Consider the following 20075-nt stretch of genomic DNA (forward strand, 5'->3'; position numbering starts at 1 on the left):
TTCAGTTTGACACCCCTGATTTATATAACACTGACCTATTCTGCAGCACTTTACAGAGTACATAGACATGTCACAGACTGTCTCCTGAGAAGATCTGAATTGAGTTCTTCAGGTTCCTGGTGGATTGTTTGTTGATATGCTGTGTTCCATTTATTTCTCTACCTGAAAAAGTTAAACATCAGGTATGCAGGTGACTGTCCCGGGTCGGGTATGGTCAGACTATAGCATAACCCTCACTGATGAGTAATTACAGCCATAAAACACTTTCCTGTCAGTAAATGGCTTCTAAGAGCAGGAAAGAGATAAAAAGGGTCAATAATTCACAGATTTGAGCTCTGATATGCATCAATGAAGGTGTCATTGATCAGAGACAACGAAACAGTAAAAACTAGATTTACATTTAAAATAAAACCGTGGGATATCTAAAAAAGTCATTTTTAGGAAAGGGAGGATAGATGCAATTGTTTTTTTCATCAGTTTATTTTCACCTCGGATGTCCTTTAAGGATGTAGTTGTGACGTAGGATTTATTCGGGTAGCAGGATGGCCGGTGATGTTCGTGTCGGAATTATATAGCTCATGGCACCTTCTCACTAAACAGATGATATCACACTTAGGAGCGTATCAGACATTCACAATCTGCAGTGGAATGCTGAATGGTGGCTTTCTAAGACTAATGCTTTATAAAAATACAGACCGTAAACTAGACTCGGGTCAGGTGATCGCTGTCGGAATTGTGGGAAATAAACCATCTGGGAGGGAACAAAACATTTAGATTAAAGGGTACCTGAGGTGATAAAAATGTTAAAAACCTGCATAATCTATACCGCCTCCAGACACTGTGTGGCCCCATATTCTGCCTGCCCCCCTCTGGCTGGATAGTGTAATGGTTAAGGGCTCTGCCTCTGACACAGGAGACCAGGGTTAGAATCTCGGCTCTTCCTGTTCAGTAAGCCAGCAACTATTCAGTAAGGAGACCTTAGGCAAGACTCACTAACACTGCTACTGCCTATAGAGCGTGTCCTAGTGGCTGCAGCTCTGGCGCTTTGAGTCCGACAGGAGAAAAGCGCAATACAACTGTTCTGTTTTTTGCCTTGTGCTGCCGCTGTAGACGCTTTTTACAGCTCTGGCTGGTTCCAGTCTGAATTAGAGAAAGTCAGTTCCGCTCGGAGCTGGGCGCATGCGCTGCCTACTCTGCACCCTCGTGGGTCGCACTCTCAAGCACCCGTGCCGAGCAACCACGGGCAACAGTGTTTTGGGTAGGGATGGGACGAATCCACAATATCTTCGAATCCGAATCCGGATCCGAATCTAAAAAGGTTCTCGAATATCTCGAACCTTTTGAATCCCCAATCTAACGAATCCTGCACATAAAAATTGTGCGATCCGTGGTATAGTTGCCCGCAGTATAGGTACCCAGGCATAGGTAGCGAGGTAAAGGTGCCTTCAGTATAGCTAGCTAGGTATGGGTGCCTTCAATATTGGTAGCTTTCAGTATAGGTAGCAAGGTATAGGGGCCTTCAGTATAGGTAGCAGGGTATATGGGCCTTCAGTATAGGTAGCAGGGTATATGGGCCTTCAGTATAGGTAGCAGGGTATATGGGCCTTCAGTATAGGTAGCAGGGTATATGGGCCTTCAGTATAGGTAGCAGGGTATATGGGCCTTCAGTATAGGTAGCAGGGTATATGGGCCTTCAGTATAGGTAGCAGGGTATATGGGCCTTCAGTATAGGTAGCAGGGTATATGGGCCTTCAGTATAGGTAGCAGGGTATATGGGCCTTCAGTATAGGTAGCAGGGTATATGGGCCTTCAGTATAGGTAGCAGGGTATATGGGCCTTCAGTATAGGTAGCAGGGTATATGGGCCTTCAGTATAGGTAGCAGGGTACATGTGCCTTCAGTATCGGTAACAAGGTATAGGGGCCTTCAGTATAGATAGCACAGTACATGTGCTTTCAGTATTGGTAGGTAACTAGGTATAGGGGCCTTCAGTATAGGTAGCAGGGTATATGTGCCTTCAGTATAGGTAGCAGGGTATATGTGCCTTCAGTATAGGTAGGTAGCTAGGTATAGGGGCCTTCAGTATAGGTAGTAAGGTACATGTGCCTTCAGTGTAGGTAGGTAGGTAAAGGGACCTTCAGTATAGGTAGCAGGGTATAGGGCCTTAAGTATAGGTAAGTATGTAGGTAGGCAGGTATAGGTGCTTTTAGGTAGGTAGGTACGTATAGGGGGCCTGTAGGTAGGTAGGTAGGTATTGAGGCCTGTAGGTAGGTATAGTGGCCTGTAGGTAGGTATAAGGGCCTTTAGGTAGGTAGGTAGGTAGGTGTAGGGGCCTTTAGGTAGGTAGGTAGGTACGTATAGGGGGCCTTTAGGTAGGTATAGGGGGCCTTTAGGTAGGTGGGTATAGCGGCCTGTAGGTAGGTAGGTAGGTATAGCAGCCTGTAGGTAGGTAAGGATAGTGGCCGGTAGGTAGGTAGGTAGGTATAGTGGCCTGTAGGTAGGTAGGTAGGTATAGCAGCCTGTAGGTAGGTAGGTATAGCAGCCTGTAGGTAGGTAAGGATAGTGGCCGGTAGGTAGGTAGGTATAGTGGCCTGTAGGTAGGTATAGTTGCCTGTAGGTAGGTATAGTGTCCGGTAGGTAGGTAGGTATAGGTGCCTTTAGGTAGGTAGGTATGTATAGGGGGCCTGTAGGTAGGTGGGTAGGTAGGTAGGTAGGTAGGTAGGTAGGTATTGAGGCCTGTAGGTAGGTATAGTGGCCTGTAGGTAGGTAGGTATAGGGGGCATTAGGTAGGTAGGTAGGTATAGGGGCCTTTAGGTAGGTAGGTATAGGGGCCTTTAGGTAGGTATAGGGGCCTTTAGGTAGGTATAGGGGCCTTTAGGTAGGCAGGTAGGTGCGTATAGGGGGCCTTTAGGTAGGTATAGGGGCCTGTAGGTAGGTAGGTATAGCGGCCTGTAGGTAGGTAGGGATAGTGGTAGGTAGGTAGGTAGATAGAACCCCCCCACGGCCCCCTCCGTCCCCCGTGCCTCCTCCGCTCACCCCTGCATAAGAATCTACTCACCTTTCCCGTGGAGCGCAGAGCGGCAGACCTCTTCGTTACTTCCCTGTTCCCTCTAGTGGCCGGACCGGCTCTTACTAATGACGTCATTGTAAGAGCCGGTCACTAGGGGGAACCAGGAAGTCGGCGAGAGGTCTGCCGCTCTGCGCTCCGCTATGGATAGGTGAGTGGATGCGGGCAGGGGGGGCGAGCGGAGGAGGCGCGGGGGGGTCGGAGGAGGTCGGAGGAGGACGAGTGCGAGCGGCGGATGCGCGGCGATGCGGCGTCGGGATTCGGCGGATTCGTATAGTGGAAAATGGCGTCGGGATTCGAATCCACGAATCTCGAATATTTCCTAATATTCGAGGGATTCGTGGATTCGCCGGATTCGTCGTCCCACCCCTAGTTTTGGGCTTGTAGAGTTTTTAAACTTTTTGAACTGTGAAGGCTTGGGAACCCTGGACAGCATTTGCTACGCGAAACCATGCAGGCCGGGCCGAGGCAGAGGCAAGAGAGGCTCCAGCCTCAGGGCGCAGTGTAGGAGGGGACGCACAACTTACTTGCGATCATTCCCCTATTGTGTTTGAAGCAAAGAGAAATAAGAAAAGGGGATACATGGCAGTGACGGCAAGCCAGATAACTAGAGATTAAGGTGTTGGGGAGGTTATGGGCCCTGTGGCCCTCTTAGTCTAATAGCAATCAGTGTGTGACGGCTGGGGTGGGAGGGATGGAGGGGCGCACTTTGGTGTCTCAGCCTTGGGTGCTGGAGGACCTTGTCCCAGCTCAGCATGCAGGAGCGACTACAGTGAGCGCACGCTGATGGACCGAGCATGTGCCCTTAAGATACCACTGGAGCTAAAAGCGGAAGTTACAGTGGCGGCATGAAGCGGAGGCACAATAAGGGACATGTGAACCTTACAGATTATGCGTGTATATATAACTTGTAACATTTTTTTTCCCCTTAGTTTTACTTTAAAGGACAACTCCGGTGAGAGGGATATGGAGGCTTCCATATTTATTTCAGTTGCCTGGCAGCCCTGCTGATCTATTTGACTGCAGTAGTGTCTGAAAAACGCCAGAAACAAGCATGCAGCTTGTCATATCTTATCACATTTGACAAAAATGTCAGAAACCTGTGATCTGCTGCATGCTTGTTCAGGGTCTATTAGAGGCAGAGGATCAGCAGGATTGCCAGGCAACAGGTATAGCTTAAAGTGAACCTCCAGACTAAAAATCTACTCAGCAGCACTGAGGCCTAGTGCACACCAGAGCGGTTCGGCTGCGTTTTTAGAACCACTCGCGGATGTGGAAACGCTTGGTCAATTTATTTCAATGGGCTGGTTCACACCAGAGCAGGAGGCGTTTTGCAGAAACTCATACTCCCGGGCTGCAGCATTTTTTGGCTTTCGGAGGCGTTTCTGCCTCCAATGTTAAGTAAAGGAAAAACGCAAAGCACTTGTTAAAACGCCAGATCAGAGCGGTTTTCCAGGCGTTTTTGTTACAGTAGCTGTTCAGTAACAGCTTTACTGTAACAATATCTGTAATCTGCTACACAGAAAAAGCTACACAAAACCGCAAAACGCTAGCATAGCGCTTCATGATGATAAGAAAATGCGCTTCAAAAACTGCTAGTGTTTTGTAGATCTACTAGCGGTTTTTGGTGTGCACTAGGCCTGAGAAGGCTTGGTGTTTCTTTAACAGTTTCACAGCATCAAAACTTTGTTTTTCTTGCCAAAGCCTCATTTTTAGCTGCACAAAAGCTAAGCTCTGCCCCATCAAAGAAATCTGCTGTGCTTTTTTTTAACTTTCAATTTTAGATTTAAAGTCTAGCATGCGCAGCTGGGAGGGGTGATCAGCACACAGGACAGTTGGAACTGTGTCTCATGCTCCCCGTCACCTCCTTCCAACCAAAAAGATGGCTGCCCCCATGAAATCACAAACATTTGCCTGTTCTTTTAAAACGGGGTGGGTAAGAGATTATATTAACTATCTATTTTAATTAACATAACTAATGTGACGTCAGGAAGCCTGGCCACAGGCGCTCAATCACGGACTCCGACTGCCGGGCCAGGGCATGCGTACTAATGAACGCGTCCGAGCCAGGGCATGCATACTACTGCGGGACACTGCGACCCGGAAGTAGTACAGGGCCAGGCTGCAAGTGCAGGGAGGCCAGCCAGTATGTTTGTGTAAATCCTTTTCAGGGAGGGTCTTTATAAAGAATAAAGGCCATTCTGAGACTCCCCCCATGAAGAGTTGGACTAGTCCAAAACCTGTCGGCTCTGTCAAATTTCTACTAGCTACTGTAAGGAGAAAAGTACATAGGAGAAAAGTAATTTATGGCTCATTTTACTCATTTGTATTGTATGTATTTTACATTTTGCAATAGTGGTCCTAAAACTGTTGTACCTGCATTTCGTCAATGTTTTGGTTTGCCCACTAGTGGTGAGCAAATGACATGTCATGTTTAACAACTAATGCAGTAAAACCAGATCTGTGCATGGCAATAGAGATCATAAGAATGTGTAAGTTACACCCTTCTCTGCATGCCACAGGTTCAGAGCTTTCTGTATGTTCAGTCTCTATACTAAGAATTGCATGACGAGGCAACAGACCTGCCCAGCATGGAGGAAATGAAAGCTGCCATGTTTTCAAGGTCATTTCAACAGATTCGTCATTGGTCTTGTTTGTGGCCTTTCTCTAGATCAGAACTTTTCAGATAGGACAGAAGACTGAATCAGTGTTGCCAACTCATCCCTTTAATTACTGACACCTATGAATTATACAGGTTTTGTGGATAGGTAGATGCAGTTAAGGCATTGATTATGTGTAAGTAGCCCCAGAACCTGTATAACTTAGATGTGTCAGTAATTAAAGGAATGAGTTGGCAACACTGGACTGAATACACAAGACCCGGTTTACCATTTTTAAACGGCCTGTGCAGAAGTCAATAGCTAGGATACCTGGGTGGCTGATCAGTGGGTTACCCTTTGATGGATAAAGGAAAAACAAAAGTTTGCCTTCTTAAAGAGACACTGAAGCGAAAAAAAATGTATGATATAATGAATTGGTTGTGTAGTACGGATAATTACTAGAACATTAGTAGCAAAGAAGATATTCTCATATTTTTATTTTCAGTTATTTAGGGCTCGTTTCCACTATTGCGGTGCAGAATCGCCTGGATTCCACCGCTGTTGAAATTCCATGAATTAGCATGCGGATGCGAATTTTTGCGCGTTTTTTGCCGCGAATTCGCATGCGAATTCGCATAGGTGAGGGTATATGCGAAATTAACCATGTCACTGCCTGTTTGAATTACATTGGTACCTATGCGAATTCGCATGCGAATTCGCATGAAAATTCGCATACCATAGCCGCATGCGAATTTCCTATTATTAAATACATTAGCGGCGATTCGCATGCATTCCACTCGCAGGCGAATTCGTTGGCTCTTTTGTGCGTTTTTTTACCGCTGAAAAAAACGCACCTCAACAACGCTACAGTGGAAACAGGCCCATCCACTTGCATTACATGTGCGAATCTGCATGCGTTGGACGCATGCAGATTCGCGATAGTGGAAACGAGCCCATAGTGTTTTTTTATAACAATGCATCATTCGTATTTGCAGTTTACACACTACTCAGCATTATAAATGATTTTACAGAGCAGGCTAGTGAACTATTGACCTGTCCTCTGCAGAAGAAAAAAACAATACAGTGACTGACAGTTGAGATAATAAGCTTCAGAAGACAGAGCTCTCTGCGGCTTTGAAAGTTGTGGAGCTCAATGACTCTTTTGCATAGATAACAACTGGATTTTCTTAACTCTTCCTGTACTGGAAACAATATTAGACTTATGTCTCCGTTCCTAATGCTTTGTTTCTTAGCTGTGCTACACATACAAATCATATCATAATTTTTGTTCACTTCAGTGTCTCTTTAAAACAGAAGGTATTTGCGATAATTCAGGTTGTAGTGAGCATAGGATGTCTCCCACAATGCATCACTGCTGAAAATGCAAATCAACCTTTGTTGTCCCCGTAAGCTAGCCACACCTCCAGAACCGCTGGAATGCAATGATGTGTCAGCTTGTTAATTTGTACAGAGCCATAATAATCCAACATGCATACAGACTGTTTCGGATTGGTTGATCCTCAGTGCAAGGCATGGATTAATGTGGTGCTATGGAGGGGGACGTGAAACACTCAGTTACAGACTCTCTTAGGCCCTGTTCATACTGTCATCGCTTGCAGAACGCATAGAAAAGCAGAGAAAATGCGAGTTGAAAAACGCATGCGTTTATATGCGTTTTTCTTGCATTTTTTCTTGCGTTTTTGCATGTTGAAAGGAAGTGCGTGCAGCAATGCGGATGAGAAACGTATGCGTCTCATATGCATACATGTGAACGAGGCCATTAGAAAACATTAGTAACCGTTTCTATGCGCAAAGTCTGCCCGTACGCGTTCTGGAAAAATGGCTAGGAACACACATAGGCTATCATTCATAAAGGAGCTGTCGGTAAGGGAATCAATGTGGGAAAACACAGCTGCCGGTATTTTAGACTTCTGGGTGGGCATTCATAGAAATGTATCCAGTTGCGGTAGCAGTGCGGAGATTCCCCGAACTAGGCAGGCGGTAGGCAGGCGGAGACACGGAAGCTGCAGAGTTGATACATTTCTCCGTGTTCCGCTCTACTGCAGCTGCCTGGGAGGTCTCTGTGTCTCCATTCATTTACATTGATATCGCCACATCAGAGGGAGCGGTACTTCCCGACCTCACACCACTTGCAGTGATCTTTATGAATGAACATTTTTCTACATTTGTTCCGATAATCACCACACAAGGCGGTGATTTATCACTCTGCTCGGAAGTGTCATTTTTTCATGCGGAAAGAGCCTTTATGAATGCTGACTTTGCCGAGTGTTTGGTAAAGTCAGCTGTTTTAAGCATTTCCGCATGCGGAAATGCTTTATGAATGCTATGAATGCCATAGTCTGAACAGGGCCTTACACATCACTGCATTGCAATGCTTGTGGAGGTGTGGCTAGCTTGCAAGGACAACAAGGGATAATTTGCATATTCAGCAGTAATGCATTGTGGGAGATGACATATGCTCACTCCAACCTGAATAATCACAAATACTTTCTGTTCTAAGGTGACACATTTCTGTTTTCCATAGCATTTTAGTAAGGGGGCTTTTTGGTCCTTTGTAACCCCTTACACACTCCAATGAGTCCTAGTTCACAATGAGCTTGCTGGGTAGTCTGTAACTTTGGTTAAAGGCATAACAGAGTATTTCCTTTAGTAGGGAGATTGCCATTAATTTCCTTTTGTGTCAATGCGACTGGAAAATATCTTCAATTGTTATACAGACAGCAATAAAAATGTAAAACCAGGGCATAACAATAGCCCCAGCGACTCCCGCCATCGATGAGGTCCCAGAAGCTGGAGAGGGCAGCGCTGATCAGAATGGCAGCGGAAAGCAGAGTGTTGTACATTACCTGCTCCCGGCGGTGATACAGGTCATCTTCACCTTTTCTTCAGTTTACAAGTGCCAAGTGGTGTAGCTAAAGAATTGGGCCCCAGTGCAAGTTTTACATAGCCCCCCCCCCCCCCCAAGCAATCTAAACATACAATTGATACGGTGCACCCAAACCTGCCCAGGACATCCACAGTGTCAGAGGTGCAAGAAGGGGATGGGCAACAGTGTGTTAATGATCACTTCTATTCACAGAGAGCTAATACTGTGGTTGAGGTAGGGCCCCCCTTGCCCGAGGGCCACGATGCGGTCGCAACATCTGCACCTCCATTGCTACGCCATTGCCAAGCAGCCAGCCAATCGCCATGCAGCTTCGATCCCCGTCACATGACATGGCTTGAAGCCACATAGTCATTGGCTGGCTGCACAGCACTTGCAAACAGAAGAGGAAGTGAAGAGGGACCAGTCTCTCCCTCCCTGAGAACCGGGACCCCGCTCTGCCGTCAGTCGGAGCCAGTCGGAGCGTAAGGGAAGTGCGCTGTTTGCGTATCTCTGCAGCAGTGTATGGAGAGATACGTAGAGGGCGCACTCCTCCTGCGTAGGCTGGCTCCGATGACGTCACTGACTGGACCCGGTTCTCGTAGATGCGGGCAGCGGAGGACGGCGGCGCGGGATCAATCAGAGCGTATGGGGCTGGAGGAAGCCCCAGGCATGTATAACATCTTTTTCGTGTCCCCATCTCTGGTTCCCTTTAAGCAATACCAGTTGCCTGGCTGTCCTGCTGATCCTCTGCCTCTAATACTTTCAGCCATAGACCTTGAACAAGCATGCATCAGATCAGATGTTTCTGACATTATTGTCAGATCTGACCAGATTAGCTGCATGCTTGTTTCTGGTGCGATTCAGACACTACTGCAGCCAAATAGACCAGCAGGGCTGCCAGGCAACTGGTATTGTTTAAAAGGAAATAAATATGGCAGCCTCCATATACTTTTCACTTCAGTTGCCCTTTAAACTCTTCCTCTGCCCCATTTTTGTATAAGTAAGTGTAGAAGAAGGAAAAAAAAACTTGGCCAGACATCCATGTAATGTGTCTGCAGTGAGTTTCCCCAACTGTTATTGTTTACTGTTAAATAAACCGTTTTGCGCTATGAAGACGTCAGTGAGCAGTTCATTTGTTATACAGAGTTGAACAGCAGTTCAGAGCGACAGTGTACAGCAGGATTTTTATGCGAAATCTCCGTTTTTAAGTGAGTGTTTGAGAACAAGGCCTAGGAAAAGTATGCTGTGAACCGATGGTAACCCCTTCTTATCGCTCTCCCCTCTCTTGCAGTCACTGGCGTCCAGTGTAGAGGCAGATATCGGATCCGTGTGTGAAACAGACAGAGGGCCAAGACACAAGAAGAAAGAGTGAGTATTAATGCTGTTCCCCTGTCAGTCTCGTGCTGTGAGGTTATAGTGCTCAAAGCAGGAAGGCGTGCATGAAAGAAGGGTGCAAGGAAAAAGGGCCCAGCTGGATAACAAAATCTAATAACGATAAACATCGTTGTCAAACTTGGTTAACAATAAATACTGTTTTAAAAACAGAAGGGAAATAATAACAAAAGGATATTAACGTTAAAAATCGTTACGTAATTCAACAATACATGTTAACCCAACCCTACCCTCACACAGAACCCTCCCCTGGTGGTGCCTAAAACTAACCACTCCCCTGGTGGCGCCTAACCCTAAACCCCCCAAGCCCCCCCCCCGGGGTGCCTAACACTAACCTACCAACCATCCCCCCCCCTCCTGTGTTGCCTAACCCTAACCACTCCCTCTGCAGAAACACCCTTTTACACATAAAAACGATAATATCTTTGATAATGTAAAATCTGTACATACAAACAAAATAATATGAAAAAAACTATAACATTACAACTTCTACAATGATAATTTACTTCAAAAACTATATTCTAATGTTGTTAACGATATTTATTGGGCGCCCTTTTTTCTGCTTTTTTCGCCCTATTAATGATAATTGCATTAAAGTCTATGGTGGCGCCCTTTTTGCCCACCCTCAGCCGGAGCCCTTTTTTCCTGCTAGCGTTGAAAGCATTCATTTGAACGGACTGTGACATTTAATAGGAAACGCCCATTCACGCCTGAGATTTAAAGAGGAACTACGGTAACCAAGGATTGCAAGGTAGGGTGACCAAACACCAGAGAGCACAGAGACAAGGGGAGCCCACATGGTGCAGTATGTTACAGGAAGAGTGATGGAAAACAAGAAGGATTAGGGTACTCACAAAGGAAGGTTGCACAAGGGACAACCAACCACTGAAAGCAGGTGGAGATCTATAAACCCGACACCACTCGGGTGTCCGGCTGGAGCTGGATGCGGTCGCACTCTTGGGAAAACAACAAAGATCCTATCGGTGGCAAAACCACTAGGTACCAATGTACACTCCTCCCAACAGAGTGTGAAAAGCACAAAGGGTGTAAGAGTCACCCAGAAGTAGATAAAACTGGGGGGTACTCACCTCGGTAGGGGGAAGCCTCCGAATCCTATCGAGGCTTCCCCGACCTCCTGTCTCCCACGGCGGTCTCACTGTGCCCCTCCGAACAGCAGGGATGTACCTAAATATTTAGCTTCCCGGCTCCAGCGCAGGCGCAGTATCCGCTCGGAGATAGGCGGAAATAGCCGATCGTTGTCAATCCGCTCTACTGCGCAGGCGCAAGTCTCCTGCACCTACGCGGTAGAGCGGACCCGACGGAGATCCGCTATTTTCGCTTATCTCCGTGCTGAGAGCTGCAATAGCGCCACCCGCTGGAGCCAGGAAAGGTAAATAAATCAGCGCTTGTCAGCCTTGTCGGGGGAGGATTCCGGGACACTTCGGGGGAGCCAGAGCTGGACTGCCTGCAGCTACAGGGGAGGGGGAAGCCTCATTGGGACCCTGAGACTTCCCCCTCCCGAGGTGAGTACCCCCCCCCCCCCCAGGGGAACTTTTTTTTGTTACAGGTTCTCTTTAAAGAAAACTAAAAATAGAAAAATAGAGGTGGCTTACCTCAATAACAACAAGTTCATATGAATATCAATTTTATTGCTTCTGGGCACCTCTCACCCCCTTTGTGTTTTAACCCAGGATTGAACTTCATCTCAACTTCATCCCAATCAGTAGCTGATACCCCCTTCCCATTAGAAATCTTTACCTTTCCTCAAACGGATTATCAGGGGAGTCTGTATGGCTGATATTGTGGTGAAACCCCTCCCACAGTGTGATGTCAGGACCATGGTGCTAAAAGTTTGCTGTCTGTGAACCTCATTGCATTGTGGGAAATAACGGCTGTTTCCAACTGCCAAGCAGAAGTAAAGATGGATCGGCACCACCAGTATTATAGCTCTTTATTGAAGGATAGGCAGCAGTAACAGACGCTGTTTCGAGCTGTACTAGCCCTTTCTCAAACTGCTTGTAGCCAAAAAAGCCAACCAGCAGTTTAAGAAAGGACTAGGGTGGTGCCGACCCATCTTTACTTCTGATTCTGCTGGCACCAAGAGACACTGGTGCGGGGGTCGTGGCACACCACTCGTTGCATCGGTGCAAGATCTCCCTTTGTGCTTAGAACTCTCAGTAACGAACATTCTGTACAGATCACCTGGCAGAACTAAAGCTGTCACCACCAGAGATACATTTCAGAATGTAAATCAGGGAGAGGAAAGATTTTACAATGGGCAAAAACTGACTAGATAATCTATAAATTGATATTGTAAAAAAAAAAGCAATGTTATTCATTATACTATTTTCACTACAGTTTCTCTTTAAGTCATGAAGATGGCAAACCTGTCCCCATTTAGAGACGTCTTTGGCTGTCACCTAACCAGATCCTCAATAATAAAGCATTTAAATTGTCAGAATGATAAAAATAACTTACAGTGAGACTCTGATCAGTAACGCAATGTACATGCAGTACTGGCTTTAGCTTTGTTTTCAAATCTAGGCATGTCGCTGTTTAAAAAAAAAAAAAAAAAATCTGTAAGACTAATTCACAGAAATAGCTGATGGGTTTGTTGCTTATCACATGTTACATGCAGCAGTTGTCACCATATCAACTGTGGACATGACCAGTCATTAAAGAGAACCCGGTGGCTTCCTAAGAATGAAATCTGCACACAGAGGCTGGGTCTGCCTATACTGCCCAGCCTCTGTTGCTATCTCAATCCCCCCTAAGTTCCCCCTGCGCTCTGCTGTCCCCCATAAATCACACCTGCGCTGTCGACAGTGGTATACAGATAAAGGCCGTGGTATATAGATAAAGACAGAAGAAGATCGTGGCCTACAGATAAAGACAGTGGTATACATAATAACAGTGGTATACAGATAAAGACAGAAGAAGACAGGGGTATACAGATAGACAAAAGAAGACAGGGGTATACAGATAGACAAAAGAAGACATTGGTATACAGATAGACAAAAGAAGACAGGGGTATACAGATAGACAAAAGAAGACAGTGGCATGCAGATAGACAGAAGAAGACAGTGGTATACAGATAGACAGAAGAAGACAGTGGTATACAGATAGAGACAGAAGAAGACAGTGGCATGCAGATAGAGATAGAAGAAGACAGAGGTATACAGATAAAGACAGAGGAAGACAGTGGCATGCAGATAGACAGAAGGAGACAGTGGCATGCAGATAGACAGAAGAAGACAGTGGTATACAGATAGACAGAAGGAGACAGTGGCATGCAGATAGACAGAAGAAGACAGTGGTATACAGATAAAGACAGAAGTAGACAGTGGTATACAGATAGACAAAAGAAGACAGTGGCATGCAGATAGACAGAAGAAGACAGTGGCATGCAGATAGACAGAAGAAGACAGTGGTATACAGATAGACAAAAGAAGACAGTGGTATACAGATAGACAGAAGAAGACAGTGGCATGCAGATAGACAGAAGAAGACAGTGGTATACAGATAAAGACAGAAGAAGACAGTGGTATACAGATAGACAGAAGTAGACAGTGGTATAAAGATAGACAGAATAAGACAGTGGTATACAGATAAAGACAGAAGAAGACAGTGGTATACAGATAGACAGAAGTAGACAGTGGTATAAAGATAGACAGAAGAAGACAGGGGTATACAGATAGACAGAAGAAGACAGTGGTATACAGATAGACAGAAGAAGACAGTGGTATACAGATAGACAGAAGTAGACAGTGGTATACAGATAAAGACAGAAGAAGACAGTGGCATGCAGATAGACAGAAGAAGACAGTGGCATGCAGATAGACAGAAGAAGACAGTGGCATGCAGATAGACAGAAGTAGACAGTGGTATGCAGATAGACAGAAGTAGACAGTGGTATACAGATAGAGACAGAAGAAGACAGTGGTATACAGATAGACAGAAGAAGACAGTGGTATACAGATAGACAGAAGTAGACAGTGGTATACAGATAGACAGAAGAAGACAGTGGTATACAGATAAAGACAGAAGTAGACAGTGGTATGCAGATAGACAGAAGTAGACAGTGGTATACAGATAGACAGAAGAAGACAGTGGTATACAGATAGACAGAAGAAGACAGTGGTATACAGATAGACAGAAGAAGACAGTGGTATACAGATAGACAGAAGAAGACAGTGGTATACAGATAGACAGAAGAAGACAGTGGTATACAGATAGACAGAAGAAGACAGTGGTATACAGATAGACAGAAGAAGACAGTGGCATGCAGATAGACAGAAGAAGACAGTGGTATACAGATAGACAGAAGTAGACAGTGGTATACAGATAGACAGAAGAAGACAGTGGTATACAGATAGACAGAAGAAGACAGTGGTATACAGATAGACAGAAGAAGACAGTGGTATACAGATAGACAGAAGTAGACAGTGGTATACAGATAAAGACAGAAGTAGACAGTGGTATACAGATAGACAGAAGACGATTGTTCTGCAAGGTCTCAGACGTGAATGTAGCATGTGTACAGCTGCCGCATGATCTCATTTAGCTGAACACACTGTTACTTATTTAACGTTTATTCCACTTGGTCAATAAAAACTCACATCACATCCAAATCCTAAAAAAGTCTTTTATGTGCAGGCATAAGATAGAAGAACAGCAAGGCTATGGATAATATGGGGCGGTAATGGATGTTGAGGCAATATACCTATTGCAAGTTACTGTCAATCACACGAATTGGGACTTGATGCCTTGGGAGACAATTTGGGGTCGGCTTCTGTACAGACGCGGCACTAGCCTAGAGGCTAACAGTGCATCTGTTATTATGGAGGAGGAATGACGCATGGTGCGGCTCCTAGCTGGTGGGGTGAGTGGGTTCACTTGGGTGTTGGACATCAATACAGATCCTGTATGGTGGATCTTCAGGTAACGTTGGGGAGCTCCTATACACACACTAGATTTTAATCTGAGACTATCTTTATCAGCCACCCTGGCTGAATTTAATATAGCATATGTATGTAGCTTTAGGTTAAAGTATACCTGTGAGGAAGAGTAAAGCAAAAGTTAGGAAGAAGGAAGCCTCTGGCTAGTGTAGAGGCGTCCAAGTCTATCCATGAGCCCCCTGTTCCTACACAGGGTCCTACTGAACATATCCATCAAGAGCTTGTTGGTTATGTTCTCGTAGCCATGCTCCACTCCGTGTACGAGCGGGAGTACAGTCCATGCTTGTCCGGTAGCATGAAGCCACTTGTGCACGAGCTGCTACATAGTACTGTGCATGCGCGGCCTGTGCTGGCGCATGCTCAGCATGAACGTGCTTCTGCACGGAGCGAACGGTGGGGCCAAGGAGTACATGGAAAGCCTCTGGATGCTCTAGAGGCTGCCCACAACTTGGATATGCATCGAACATTTTTTCGAAGTCACAGGTTTGCTTTAACCTCCTGAGCGTTACGCCGCTCAGGAGGTTTTGTAGCCTCGGAGTCCCCCAGGTTAAGCCAATTAGATTAAATGTAAGCAGAACATATTAGCTAGCACTAGGCTAGCTAGTATTGGTGGCCAGCACCCCCCGATCCAGCCTGTTATGCATTGTGCAGCCTCCCCGCTTCCCCAAGCCCCCAGCAGCCATCCTGTCCCGTGCTGGTCCTGCCCGAGCCGCCGTTCTCCCGCCGCCAGCTACTTTCAGTTTCACCACCGGGCCACTGCGCCTGCACGGCTCTGGCCACGCGTATTCCTTCTTCGCGTCCCCTGCTATTGCAGAGGGGAACGCAATGAAAAGATATGCTTGGCAGGGCTGCGCTGCGGTCGACTTAGAAGTCGACGGCACGGCGGCGGGAGAACGGCGGCTCGGGCAGAACTGGCGCGGGACAGGACGGCTGCTGGGGGCTTGGGGAGGCCCCAGGTAAGTGAAACACTGTGTTTAAAAACACTTTACAGTTCCGCTTTAAGTGAAATAAAAGTTAAAGGGCCACTATCCTGAAAATCGTAAAATACATGTAAACGCATTTAAATAAGGAGTACTTTTCTTCCAGGGAAAAATGAGCCATAAATTACTTTTTTCTGATGTTGCTGTCACTTATAGTAGGTAAGTCTGACAGAACCGACAGGTTTTGGATTAGCCTAACTCCTCATCTCCTCACGGGGGATGTCTCAGTGTTTTCTTTTTTCAAAAACACTTAGGCCCGGTTCACATTAGCGGTGGCCGTCCGGAATCGCCGTGCCGGAGCCGGACCGCTTGCAGAACGGACGGAACGGACGCACGGCAATAGCAATGAAAGCCTATGCGTCCGTTCACATGCGTCCGTTCTGCCGGACCGGAGCCGGACCGGATCCGGACCGGATCCGGACTCCGGCGTCCGTTCCAACATGCGCTATTTTTTGGTCCGGCTCCTCCGGCAGCCGTATCCGGAGCGGAGCCGGACTGCACCATCCGGCCAATACAAAGCAATGAGAGCCGGAGAGCGCACAACACACTGGCTACAAAAACCGGACGTTCTACCCCACTTCCTATGCATTTTGGATGGGGACCACATGGGCCCAGCGTTCAAAGAGTGGGGCAGCAGCGATTTCATGCTGGAGCTCGTTTTGGCAGCAACATGTCTGATGTCTGATAACGAGGAGGCGAACAACAGGAAGGAGAGAATTCCCAGGTTTACGAGTAAAAAATGCCTGGATCCATGGTCCCAACTGCAGTCTCTGTATCCACGGATGGTCTCCACACGTCCACCTGTCTCCAACAATGACCCCAGACCCTTCTGCTGACCTCCCAGACCCCAGGTATTTACAGGATGGTATCTCCTTAAGAAACCGGATCCGGACCGCAACCGTGTTCACACCGCACGGAAACCGGATGCAAACGGACCGGATCCGGACCGGATCCGGATAGGAACCGTACGGATCAGGTCCGGTCCGGCTCCGGTGCGGTCCGGACATCCGGTGCGGTTTTGACAAAACCGCAAGTGTGAACGGGGCCTTAGTGAATGGTGGTTGCTTCGTCCAACTGCCAAAAAAAAGTGTGCAGGGAGGCCAAAATCTTTGTGTATCATATAATAAACCCTTTTCAGGGAATGTCTTTATAAGGAATAAAGGCCATGCTGAGAATCCCCCATGAAGAGATGGATTATCCCAAAACCTGTCAGTTATTTCAGATTCACCTACTGTAAGTGACAGCAACATAGAAAAGTGATTTATGGCTCATTTTACTTTGGAAGAAACATACTTCTTCTTTGTGTGTGTTTGCATGTATTCTAAATGTTAGATTTTCTTGCAATAGTGGTCCTTTATGTAGTAATGCTACCTCCCAAGTGTGCTCATTTTGTACCGTTCTATGCTGTCTTTCTCCGGGTTTAGCTCTGACGCACCTCGGAATATAATTAGCACAACATTTCTCCATCTTATTGGAGGAATTGTGCACCTATTTCTCTTGTTGATATTATAAATTCAAGCTATGTCTGCAGGATCTATTCATAGATGGCCCTTAGAGTTCTATTATTTCTATTTTAAACTTGTATTTCAGGCAGCCCTCCAATAGCCAGTCCTATCCATAGGAATCACATGTGTCTAGCTGTATGTATGTTTTATGACTTTGTTATTCTCTATTGCAGACAGAAGCACAAAAGGAGCCATTTATCTCTGTTTCGCCTGTGGCCGTCCCACTCATCGAACATCTCTCGGTAATACCCTCTATAATACCCCTCTTCTTTGTAATGTGGATCGCTAGACTAGGGTTCTTTAGAAATGGTTTTCATATAACCCGTTATTTGGGTGCCCAAATTGCTCTTGGAGTCCCCTCTCAGACTGGCTACTTATTTCCATACCTGCCAAGTTTTTGAGATAAGAAAGAGGGACACTTAAGCCAAACCCCTGACACGCCCCTAACCATGCCCCTGACACACCCTTAAAGGAATCATCAGGCAAAAAAAAAGTTTCACTTACCTGGGGCTCCTACCAGCCCTGTGCTGCCATCCTGTGCCCTCGTGTCACTCACTACTGCTCCGGTCCCCCGCCGCCTGCTAGTTTCGTTTTTGCCGACCTCTGTGTCGGCGGGCCGCATTACGTACATTTTTACTCATTCCCGCTGGTGCAGGAACATTAATGCATAACGTTGTTTGCGTTAGCGGTGCACCGCTAACGTAAAAAATGTATGCGTCGGCAAAAACGAAACTAGCTGGCGGCGAGGGACCGCCGGACCAGCAGTGAGTGACTACTAGGGCACAGGATGGCTGCATGGGGCTGGTAGAAGCCCCAGGTAAGTGAAACTCATTTTTTTTTTTGCCTGATGATTCCTTTAACCACACCCCTGGCACAACCCCCCTAGTCACGTACATCATAAAGAATTCCCGCTGTGCCTTTCTATCCTAGTGCATTTTCCTTCATATTAACATTTGAAATTAGGAAATATATCAATTTAAAGGATACGTCCAGGCAAAAATGAAACACAAAAATCCACTTACCTCCAGCCCTCTGCAGCCGTCCTGTGCCCTCGCCGCAGCTCCGGTGGCTTCCGGTCTTCTCCACTGCAGAAGCCGACCTCGCCATGTTGGCTTCTGGGTCAGCTTCTTATGCGCACCACCACTGACTTCATCAGGACTGCACTGCGCAGGCGCAGAACTACTGCACGGTCGGCTTCTGCAGCAGAGAAGACCGGGAGCCACTGGAGCTGCAGCGAGGGCACAGGACGGCTGCCAGGGGCTGGAGGAAGGCCCAGGTAAGCGGATTTTTGTTTTTGCCTGTACGTATCCTTTAAGGAATGGGAATAAAGTTTAAAGTCAGTTAAATACATTTTTTCAGTAGAAAAAATAAATGTATTTACACAGATCTGTAAATCAGTCCTGAAAGAGGGACGGGGACGGAGTACCCAACAGTTGGGACCGATGCTTTTTCTAGCCTCTTATTTTGTAGTCGCATATCGGGATCTCTCCAGTGTCACCTTTAGAGATTATCTGTTGTCTAAATAATTATCTTAATGTTCCTGATACAACATGATGGATGGTTAAAGAAAAATAAAAAATAAAAAATACTGTTTGAAAGGAAGCTAAGCAGTGGACACACCTCCACAACAGGAAGCAGATTAATATATAGGACAGCCCACTTCCTTGGGACCTTAAAGTGGAACTTTAACCCAGGATTGAACTTCATCTCTCCTGGACACTGCAGTGTCATATCTAGATTGCCATGTAAACAAAGCATAGATCGTATTTCAGCAGCTTCTGCAGAGGGGTGAGGTGTATTTCCCTTCTCAGCCGCATGTCACACTGAACTGCCCTCAGCCAATCAGTGAGGAGCAGGAATGTGGGAGGGGAGTTAACAAGCTTCCCTTTCCTCGGCAATGTACCAGAATAGAGCCAGGCTGATTGAGATAAGATTCATTACAGCAGAAACATTTATGATTATATTGGAATGCTTGCAATGCAGACTGCATGTAGACTACATAATAAACACAGAGCAGTGGGTAAATGGAATTAGATTTTGTGTCTGACAATAACTCCCCCATTCCCCCCTTGTATCTGAGGGCAGCCACTGAAAAAACGCCCCCCTCTCTGACTGTACAGTGTCTCAAGGGGTCCTTTTTCCACCAATGAGGACTTAGATTCTGGTCTGGAGTCGCCCATGCTAAATAGACATTAGACTAGCAAGAGTTAATGACAATAAAGAGGGAAATGTTTATTTAGGTTACCATACCTTTATTTTGGTCAGATAACTTAAAGGGGTTCTGTAGATACTTCTAAAAACAAAAACTGACACTTACCTGGGGCTTCTACCAGCTCCATGCAGCTGTCATGTCCCGCGCAGTCCTCTACGATTCTCGGTTCCCCGCTACCGGTCACGGTCCAATTATTCGTCTAACTAGGCGAATACAACTGCGCCTGCGTGGCCGGGCGCATCCCAGCTCCCGCTCGCGTCTCCAGCAGCTAACTGCGCAGTATGCAAAAACTTTGTGTTGCGTCTGCGCAATAAGCTCCCGGAGACACGAGCGGGAGCTAGGACGCGCAGGGCCACACAGTTGTATTTGTTTAGTTAGACAAATATTTGGACCCTGACCGGCAGCGGGGAATGGAGGACCGTAGAGGACGGCGCAGGACAAGACAGCTGCAGGGGGCCGGTAGAAGCCCCAGGTA

General features: G+C 46.5%; 1 pseudogene; it reads left to right on the forward strand.

The window, feature by feature from the left end:
* Nucleotides 1–20075, forward strand: part of LOC137528785 (regulator of G-protein signaling 3-like) — a 148539-nt pseudogene that overhangs the window by 71169 nt on the left and 57295 nt on the right.

This window comes from Hyperolius riggenbachi, chromosome 8 (genome assembly GCF_040937935.1).
Source record: "Hyperolius riggenbachi isolate aHypRig1 chromosome 8, aHypRig1.pri, whole genome shotgun sequence".
Classification (NCBI taxonomy): domain Eukaryota; kingdom Metazoa; phylum Chordata; class Amphibia; order Anura; family Hyperoliidae; genus Hyperolius; species Hyperolius riggenbachi.